The 10000-nt window shown below is 34.5% G+C and overlaps 1 protein-coding gene across 1 annotated transcript in view; it reads right to left on the bottom strand.

Annotated features, from left to right (window-relative positions):
• The window catches only part of LOC113816185 (uncharacterized), a 106535-nt gene that overhangs the window by 63808 nt on the left and 32727 nt on the right, over positions 1 to 10000 (bottom strand). The gene's annotated exons all lie outside the window — the stretch shown is intronic.

Genomic DNA, 10000 nt, shown 5'->3' with positions numbered 1-10000 from the left:
AGAGAGAGAGAGAGAGAGAGAGAGAGAGAGAGAGAGAGAGAGAGAGAGAGAGAGAGAGAGAGAGAGAGAGAGAGAGAGAGAGAGACAGACAGACAGATGAAGGATGAGAGGAGAGATGAAGGAGAGAGAGAGAGAGAGAGAGAGAGAGAGAGAGAGAGAGAGAGAGAGAGAGAGAGAGAGAGAGAGAGAGAGAGAGAGAGAGAGAGAGAGAGAGAGGGAGATGAAAGAGTATAATTGGCAAGTAGTGATTTAATTTTTGATTCGAGAGACAGACATGAAGTTAGACATTCAGAAAAAAGTTCAATTTACTTCAAAAGAAATGACATGGCTTGCAAATAACTTGCCTAAGTTGCCAATTACTCTTTTCCGACGCTCGCAATATCAGGTTTAACAACTCGACTCAATTCCCGTATGTTTCATCTTTATCTTTATTTCTTATTATTTCTTTTCCCTCTTCGTTTTCTCTTTCACTTTCTTGTTCTACTTCTCCTCTTGATATTTTTTTCTATATCTCTCCTTCTCCAATTATATTTTTGTTCGTTTTCATCATCGTTTTTTGTATTCTTTACGAGAAAAAAAATCTTCAATTTTTTCTGCCTCGTGTCATGGTAAACGGATTCTCGTTGAGCAAAAATCTTGTAAAAGTTATCCTCTGCAGATGCAATTAGTATTGCAGATAAAGTTCAACATTTCGGGAAAAAATATAATTCTTCATAAAATAAATATGGAATGAAAAAATTATCTTGATGCCATCTGCTTAAACACAAAAATAAATATTATGTTTTCGGTTGAACAACATGCTTTAGGAAACGCGCAGGCACACACACACACACACACACACAAACACACACACACACATACCAACAAACACACATACACACCGATCTCTCCACATATCAAAAACATCTAAACTCTTTAATCAAAACAAATCTCTAAATACATATGGAAAACCGGAATAACATTTCATACACACTTAACGGTCGAAGGGACGAATTCGTTTCTACCAAAATTTGAACTGCGCGCCAACAAACATGGCTGACACGGTACCTATTGACTCAACAACCTATCCAAACACGATATTCAAGCGCCGATCTATTACTAATGCGTATATATACTCGCTCTGTGAATATGTGTAAAGGATTTAGTTTGATCATCAGGTTTAATGAAGGTTATTGACGTGTTTGGTCGGGAGAATAAGTTATAATTGCAATTATTATTACTGTCGTTATTTATAAGCTGTCCTTTGTAAGCGATATGTAAATTGAATTAATAATATTTTGAACACATGGGCTCTGCTGTGTCATGCTTACCTCAGATCCAATTTAAATGACAGATTCATCGTTAATGAACTGAGTTTTATTACACTGACATCGCCATTGCAGGTTTCCTAATTGCTGGACTTGACACGCTTGTCATAAATACATTAATAATGTTTTATCTTGATATACATCATGTGTATCTCCTTTATATGATATAAACTTTGGCAAATTAGCATCAGATAATTTAATCGATAAATGTTACTAAATTACATAGTTACATTAAAAGTTTGTCATGTTATATATTATTTTACTGAATACTTGCCGGAGTTTGTATAATCGACTGAAATGACAAAACGATATATATTTTTTTAGTTTCCTAGCAAACCAGAATAATGGAATTTCCGTTTCAATTTCTCGAGAGCGGTTCTAGAACTGTATTTACTATCTTTAGTATTCATGTAAAAGGCTAACTCACTTGCAAGGATAAATTTATATCGGGATGAATCTATAGCGTAGATCCCTCCATCTCAAGACCGCCAATTAAGAGTTTTTTATTCTATTTTCTTTTTTCAGTTGTTTGTTTTACTAAACTATTTGTAATAATATTATTTTACGTGTAAATTGGTTTGAAAATGTGAAGAATTCATCTCCAACATCATCAAAGCCCAAAAAGTACAAACGAAAATATTTCCTTGGAGAAGAAAACACATATTTATGTATGAATATGTCACTGGATATTAGGGTACAATTTGAATAGTTTTTCATTTTATTTTATTATTTCTTTTTATTACAAGCAATTTATGTGTATATAGAATTATGGTAAAACAGAACGAACTGGTGACATAAAATAATGATAATGTTAATATATATATGAGAAGTAAACAAGATTCACAAAGGTTAATTTACGGTAAACAGTAAACGGTGATAAGCTAAGCTAATATACAAGAGTTATGAACGCTCTTAACAGCAACATCCAATATTCAAGAGTAATTAGAGAAAGTGTTAGTTCAGAGTACCTCAGTGGCTATGATAAAGTTTTAATTGCAGTAGACTAACCTAACCCATCCCGGCCACTGTTTTGTGAAACTTTAATCAAAACGTAATTACGGGCGAACCTCACAATTTAAGTAACTTTTTGACTTGGTAACTTCCTAGACGAAAACGTTCGAATTGAAAAACTAGTTAAAGTGAAATGACACGTTGCAAAACAGACATATGAAATAATGATTTAACAGAAAACGAGAATCCTATTTTATATTTCCACAGAAAACGTACGTGGGGGTAAGAGAGGGAAACTCTTACAAATATTGTCATCTTGAAACGACATCATTGCAAGAGGTGTGAACATTAGAAACCACGGTGTGTGGGTTCATATTTTAGGAAAGGTAAAGACATAACTTTCTCTGCCATGTCTTCAAGAGCATAAAGTTTTGTTTGGGAACATTTCTGCCCGAAAATGCTGTAGAGAGAGACATACAGTCAATCCCTGAGAGCAGATACTGGGATGAATAGGAAAAATTCGCAATAACAGCAAAAGTGTGAGGGAGGACAAGGAAGACGAACAAGGAAATAAGAAAAAAGAAGAAAGAGAAAGAGGCAGATACCAGAACTATAGATAATTTGACAGATATTGAAAAAGAGACTGACAGAGGTTGACAAAACAGGCAAATGCATTAAAATACACAAGAAAACCGAGACAGATAACTATAAAAAAAGACTAACAGATAGACAGATACAGAGAAAAATGGAACGGCTAAAAAAGAGGAGAAAAAAAGAGGAAAAAGAAGAATAAAACAAACTAGAAACTAAATCAAGAAAACAGAGAAAGAGAGAAGAGGGACAAACCCAAAACCAGAATCGATGGCTTCACTTCACTTTAAAATGCGCGGAGGCTTCTTCCCAAACCCGTTAATGGTCTTCCCGCTATCACTCCATTAAGACCAGATGTTCGGCATTAGTTCCGGTCGAGGCTAAAGCAAACACGCGGTGATGGATTGGAGATGGAATGGACTTGCATCCAGAACTAGGCTGTGCGGTCAGTTGCTTCGTCTTGTCTTGTAGATGTGTTATCAGCGCAGCACAGATACGACCGTGGATACGTACATATATACTTGCATATACATATAGACATACATACGCAGTACGGGTATGACCATGGATATGTGCATATATACTTATATATACGTATGAACATGCATACGCACACAGTTCGTGTGCGTATGTGACTCTAAGGTATATGTAAGACAGGTAGCACCACTTTCATTTTCATATTGGACCTAAAAATGAAAATGATTTGTTTTCCATTCTGACTGTTGTTTATAGTATTGAACTATGTTACTATTAAGAAAATAGTGCAAATATCGTTTCACTTCTGGCATTCATAACACTATTGGTTAAATTATACAAATAATCATATATCTTCATATATCTGATATATCATATGTACACCTTCAGTTTATCGTCCCTGTCAATCTGAATGATAAATTATGATGTAATTTTTTTCTGTATATTTTCTTTAAAGGTAGTTCAAGAATGACAACGAAAAAAAAAAACGGCAAAAAAATCATTTGAAAAAAAGGCAAAGTGGCAGGGCTTAACTCGGCAGTTGCCAACTAGGAATTTCACCGAGACAGAGTGATGCTACTTAGAGAAGTAGGGGAAGGTAGGGTGAGACGGACACACTGGGTGAGATGGAATCCCCCTCTGAATTTAATCAGAAAGTATGAAGTTTAGTTTTCGTCCATTGGGTAGTACTTGTCCTTTTGTGTTGTGCTGAAGTTATTACCACAGGGTAAGAAACAGGAGATTTTGTTGTGGAAAAAACTATAATGCTCATGTGCGTGTAGATGATAGACATGAGCCATTAAGGTGCTGTCACACTAGCACTTTTTCCGTCAATTTTTTGAAAATTTTCTGAAATTTTGTCCATTTTTGAGCGAATTGTCGATTTTCCAGTCAGACAATAATGATCGTTTCCGTCTGAAAACCTTTCAGTCAACTTTTTCAGCCAAACAGTCAAATCAAGAGCTATATACGAGAATGTATGTATTTATGTTAAATAAAATTGTCAAAAAAATGACGGAAAAAGTGCTAGCGTGACAGCACCTTTAGTATACAGATCATGGATATTTGGGTAAATATTTCCAGACTGAATATTTACGTTTGGTGGAAGACGGAACCCATGAGACCGGGAAAGATGAAAGAGAAACTCTCAGCTGCAACTTCAAAAACGACTTAATAACAGCAACACACACACACACACACACACACACACACACACACAAACACACACACACACACACACAAACACACACACACACACACACACACACACACACACACACACACACACACACACACACACACACAAAGACACGCTAAATCTTGGCATTCTAGGTTTCATGGTAGCATCATTAGGGGAGAAGATTCAACCCTTTGCTTGAAGTGCAATGACTCAATTACTAATTCTTCGAGAGGAGAAGGGTGGGTCTGTGTCATTTGCAGAAGATGGGTACAACAGCAATGTACAGTAGAAGATGACGAAATAGAGAATATTTGTGTTATTCTATTTTTGTTTTGGTACAATAAAGATATTGGTGTATAAAATCTCTGGTTTAATTTTTTTCCTGCTAAGAACCGCAACTAGGGTGAGGACATTTAAAAATAACGTCCCAAAACAGCGCCAAAACAGCAGAAACTCCGCCCCACCAAAAAAAAAAAAAACAAAAAAAAATAGTGCTTCCTAAACTTGTTTTATTTTTTATTTTTTATTTATTTCTTTTTTATTTTGTTAAGTAGTCCGTCTCAACCCACCTTCCCTTCCCTTCGCCTCTCCTTTTCCCAGAAATGAGTCGAATAAAAGCGTTGAGGCAACTTAAAGAGAATTGTTTTCCGTTGAGGCGAACTCCGCTGGCACGAGTGTTTAGAGAGCCTACGGATAAAAGTTTTCTGGAGTTAACGTCCCCGCCTTTCAGGTTAAGGGAAAAAGTCAGATAACATATGTATATATATATATATATATATATATATATATATATATGTATATATATATAAATATATATATATGTATATATATATATAAATATATATATATATATATATATATATATATATATATATATATATATATATATATATATATATATATATATATATATGCACATATATGTGTGTGTGTGTATATGCATACACACACCCACTCTCTCTCTCTCACACACACACACACACATATATATACTTACGTCTATATGTATATATGCATGTATGTATGGCTATCTGCCTGTCTGTTGTCTGTCACTGTGTCTGTTTCTCTGATACATTTGACCTACAAAAAACACTCATGAAAGAGATGTAACATAGTCGATTATTGAAAAAAAATATATATGAATAAAAAAGAACCCCTAAAAATCGAAAGAAAACATATTCTACAAACAATAAAAAACGCATCGCTTTCCCGCCATTCTCCCTCCACACGGTGAAAATAACGAGCGCCGAACCAATATGGCGGCGACACACACACAGGCGCGCGCGGTATGAAATTGTATATTTATGCGCCTGATCCTCGAACACAATTTCGCCGCTATAAGCCTATTTCGAGAAGGGGAAATCCGGCTGCATTCCAATGAAGTGCTTCGTCGTTGCGCAGTTTATTAGTTTATTTACATACATCACACATGTCACAAACAATCAAACAAACAGGTAGAGACACAAGACATAAACAAACACACTAGTATGCTCGCACACACATAGATATGTATACTGTATGTCCCATATGCACACAGATATATATGTACATTCACATGAACACAGCCTAACCTACCGGTTTTTTTATACGAATGTGATAGGACCCAAATTGAGGCTAGAAAGTGAAAAAGGACATTCGCTAAAATATATCTCAAATTTAAATAACGAAAGGTTTACAAACGATACATTCTTTCATTCGAATGACCCAATGATTTTTTTTCTTTTTATTTGCTATATCTATTTTTTTCATTTATGTATCATATATTCTCTCTCTCTCTTTTTTTTTCTTTTTTCTTTTCTTTTTTTTACCATATTGGACCTTCGGTTTCCTGGGTGCTGTAAGATTTCCCACGTGAACGTAATAGCCAATAGGGGACGAGATTCCCCCAGGGTCCTCGATGCAACAGCCAATCACAGGCCAGGATTACGAGCCATTTTGGCATGTTCTCAGAACGCGTTACGGATTCTCTCTCTCTCTCTCTCTCTCTCTGTCTCTCTCTCTCTCTCTCTCCCTCTCCCTCTCTCTCGCTCTCTCTCTCTCTCCCTCTCTGGGAACAGGAAATCTTAAGACGATTAAACTATATGTATCAACAACAAAAGAAAATATTTACATACAAAACAGGAAACACAAGGATCAGGCCAAGGAGATTATTGTTACTCAATGAGTACACACGCACGCACACACAGAAAGAGAGAGAGACAGAGAGAGAGAGAGAGAGAGAGAGAGAGAGAGAGAGAGAGAGAGAGAGAGGAGAGAGAGAGAGAGAGGAGAGAGAGAGAGAGAGAGAGAGAGAGAGAGAGAGAGCGAGAGAGAGAGAGCGAGAGAGAGAAGAGAGAGAGAGAGAGAGAGAGAGAGAGAGAGAGAGAGAGAGAGAGAGAGAGAGAGAAAGAGAAAGAGAGAGAGAGAAAGAGAGAGAGTCTGAGGAATTAAGGATTACCTTCCTCCGTCTCTCTTGGAACCTACGACACACTTGACCAGGGTTCTCGGCCCTGACCAGACCTCCCTCGGGGGTCGCCCCCACACGCGCGTCACCGCTCGGCGCGCCCTCGGGCTCCCTTTGCCCACAGCTGCACCAGCACGAGGCAGCCCGCGCCACGCTACCAGCCTCTTCAACAAATAAAGGAAGAAAGCAGAATTGTGTCTCCATAACCCACCAAGGTCAGGCAAAAACACAAACCCTGACAGAGAGAGAGAAAGTTAGATAGATAGATAGACACGCAAAGAGAGAGAGCTATAAATGACTATATATATATATATATATATATATATATATATATATATATATATATATATATATATATATATATATATATATATATATATATATATATATATATATAAAGATATCTGAACAGGCACAGAAAGAGATAAATGCATGGATCCAGCATAGAGGAGCAAAGATAGTACAAGCAGAGATAGAAAAGAAAGAGAGAGAGAGTTAGATAGATAGACAGACAGGCAAAGAGAGAGCGAGAGCTATACATAACTATATATATAAAGATATCTGAACAGGCACAGAAAGACATAAATGCATGGATCCAGCGTAGAGGAGCTAAGATAGTACAGGCAGAGATAGAAAAGAAAGAGAGAGAGAGAGTTAGATAGGTAGACAGACAGGCAAAGAGAGAGAGAGAGAGAGCTATACATAACTATATATATAAAGATATCTGAGCAGGCATAGAAAGACATAAATACATGGATCCACCAGAGTGGAGCTAAGATAGTACAAGCAAAGATAGAAAAGAAAGAAAGAAAGAAAAAAGTACACTTTTTTAAAGCAATAATCAAAATGGATGATATTTACTATTTTTTTTCCTTTATCCATGCATTCCCTATACTATATTATAGTATACATAGACAACTAGAAGTAACTTGAAGTCTATCGCCATACAAAATTAGATCACTTTGTCCTTGGACCTCAGTGACAAAATACTCTTTCATTGTAACTGTAAATATAAGTCACCAGAGATAATGCCAATTTGACATTAGCCTAATGGATGGCAAAAATAGTTTCATTTGCAATGTTTTTTTTTTCTTTTTAACCGTGCTGAACTAATCTTTTGGTCATATTGTTATCTTGTTCGTTAGTATTGGTAGTGATATTGATAATGATAATAGTATTAATAATAATAACTAATAATAATAATAACAGTTATAATAATAATAATAATAATAATAATAATAACAGTTATAATAATAATAGTAATAATAATAATAGTAATAATAATGATAATCATTATCATTATCATTATAGTAATGACAACAACACTGAAAATAATCATGATAAGGATAGTAATAATGTTGAAATTAATGGTTATGGGAATAGTAACAGTGTTAACAAAAATAATATGGTAATAATAGAGACAATAACAATACAAAAACAATTATGACAATTACAATAACACTGACAATAATAAGAACAACTATACGTTCATTTCAGATGCAAACAAGCCATGGTTTGGTTTGGCTTGCTTCGTCTTCGTCAAGAACGGTCCCAACGCTCGGCTTGCTCATTATGTAAACAAACGACCGTTATTTATGAAGATTTATCCCCCTACATCGTGAGTGACAGGAGTAATTATGGAAAAAAATAGAATGGACGTTGTTATAGTGATGATAGTTAATTTAGCGAGGTAGAAATATTTCTTTATGATTTTGCTTTAACGGGAGACGATAAAGAAAACGTGAATCTAAGGAGAATGAGAACGTGAAAAAAATCATTTACGTATCATGTAGGTTATGAAAGAGAAAAAAAAATCCTCTATACACTTTAGAACAATATTTTAATGGATGATATCTACTGGATCGTATTCATGTTGACAAATGTAGTTAAAATATAAATGAGAATGTATACCTTCACAGTACAAGAGAATTTTCATGTATTTCAGATGAAGGTATAATCGTAACCGGTCAAATATATTTCTTGTATTGGGAAGATGTTCGTTCTCATTTATACCTTTTCTACATACCTACTATAAATAGCAACCTGAGAATATAGAATAACAAAAAAAGAAAGAAAGAAAGAGAGAAAAAAACGGTCTCCGAAAAACTCCCAGGAGAGCCATAATATCACTGTAAGGACGAATAATAAAGCTATTAATATACTCCAGTAAATATTTCTGGTTGACACAGATACGAACAGAGCTTGGTAGCTTACAGCACCATCTATTGGCGACAGAATAACCGTAGCAAGGTTCCTCTGGGTGCACTTTGAAAATGCTTAGTAAATATGATAATAATAATAATAATAATAATAATAATGACAACAATAATAATAGTAATAGTAATAATAATAATAATAACACAATGATAATAATGATAATGATAGTGATAGTAATAATGATAATTACACAATGATAATAATGATAATAATAATAGTGATAGTAATAATAATAATAACACAAAAATAATAATGATAATAATAATGATAGTAATAATAATAATAATGATAATAATAATGAATAACGATGATAATAATAACAACAATAATGATAATGATAACAACAACAATAATGATAATGATAACGACAACAATAATAATAACAACAGTAATAATGTTAACTGTAATGAGATTGATTGGTAAATAATGGTCAAGAAATTAAACCAAGATATGAACCCGAAGTTTCACGATTTTTTCACGAAATCTCGAAATATCTTGCCTTACAATTAATGATAATGAAGATGCCACCCCCGCCAGCACCACCAACAGTAATGATAACGATAATAATAATAATAATAATAATGATAACGATAATAATGATAACGATAACGATAACGATAACGATAACGATAACGATAACGATAACGATAACGATAACGATAACGATAACGATAACGATAACGATAACGATAACGATAACGATAACGATAACGATAACGATAACGATAACGATAACGATAACGATAACGATAACGATAACGATAACGATAACGATAACGATAACGATAATGATAATGATAATGATAATGATAATGATAATGATAATGATAATAATAA

Source organism: Penaeus vannamei, chromosome 29, assembly GCF_042767895.1.
Source record: "Penaeus vannamei isolate JL-2024 chromosome 29, ASM4276789v1, whole genome shotgun sequence".
NCBI lineage: Eukaryota > Metazoa > Arthropoda > Malacostraca > Decapoda > Penaeidae > Penaeus > Penaeus vannamei.
This window is presented reverse-complemented; position numbering and strand designations above follow the sequence as displayed.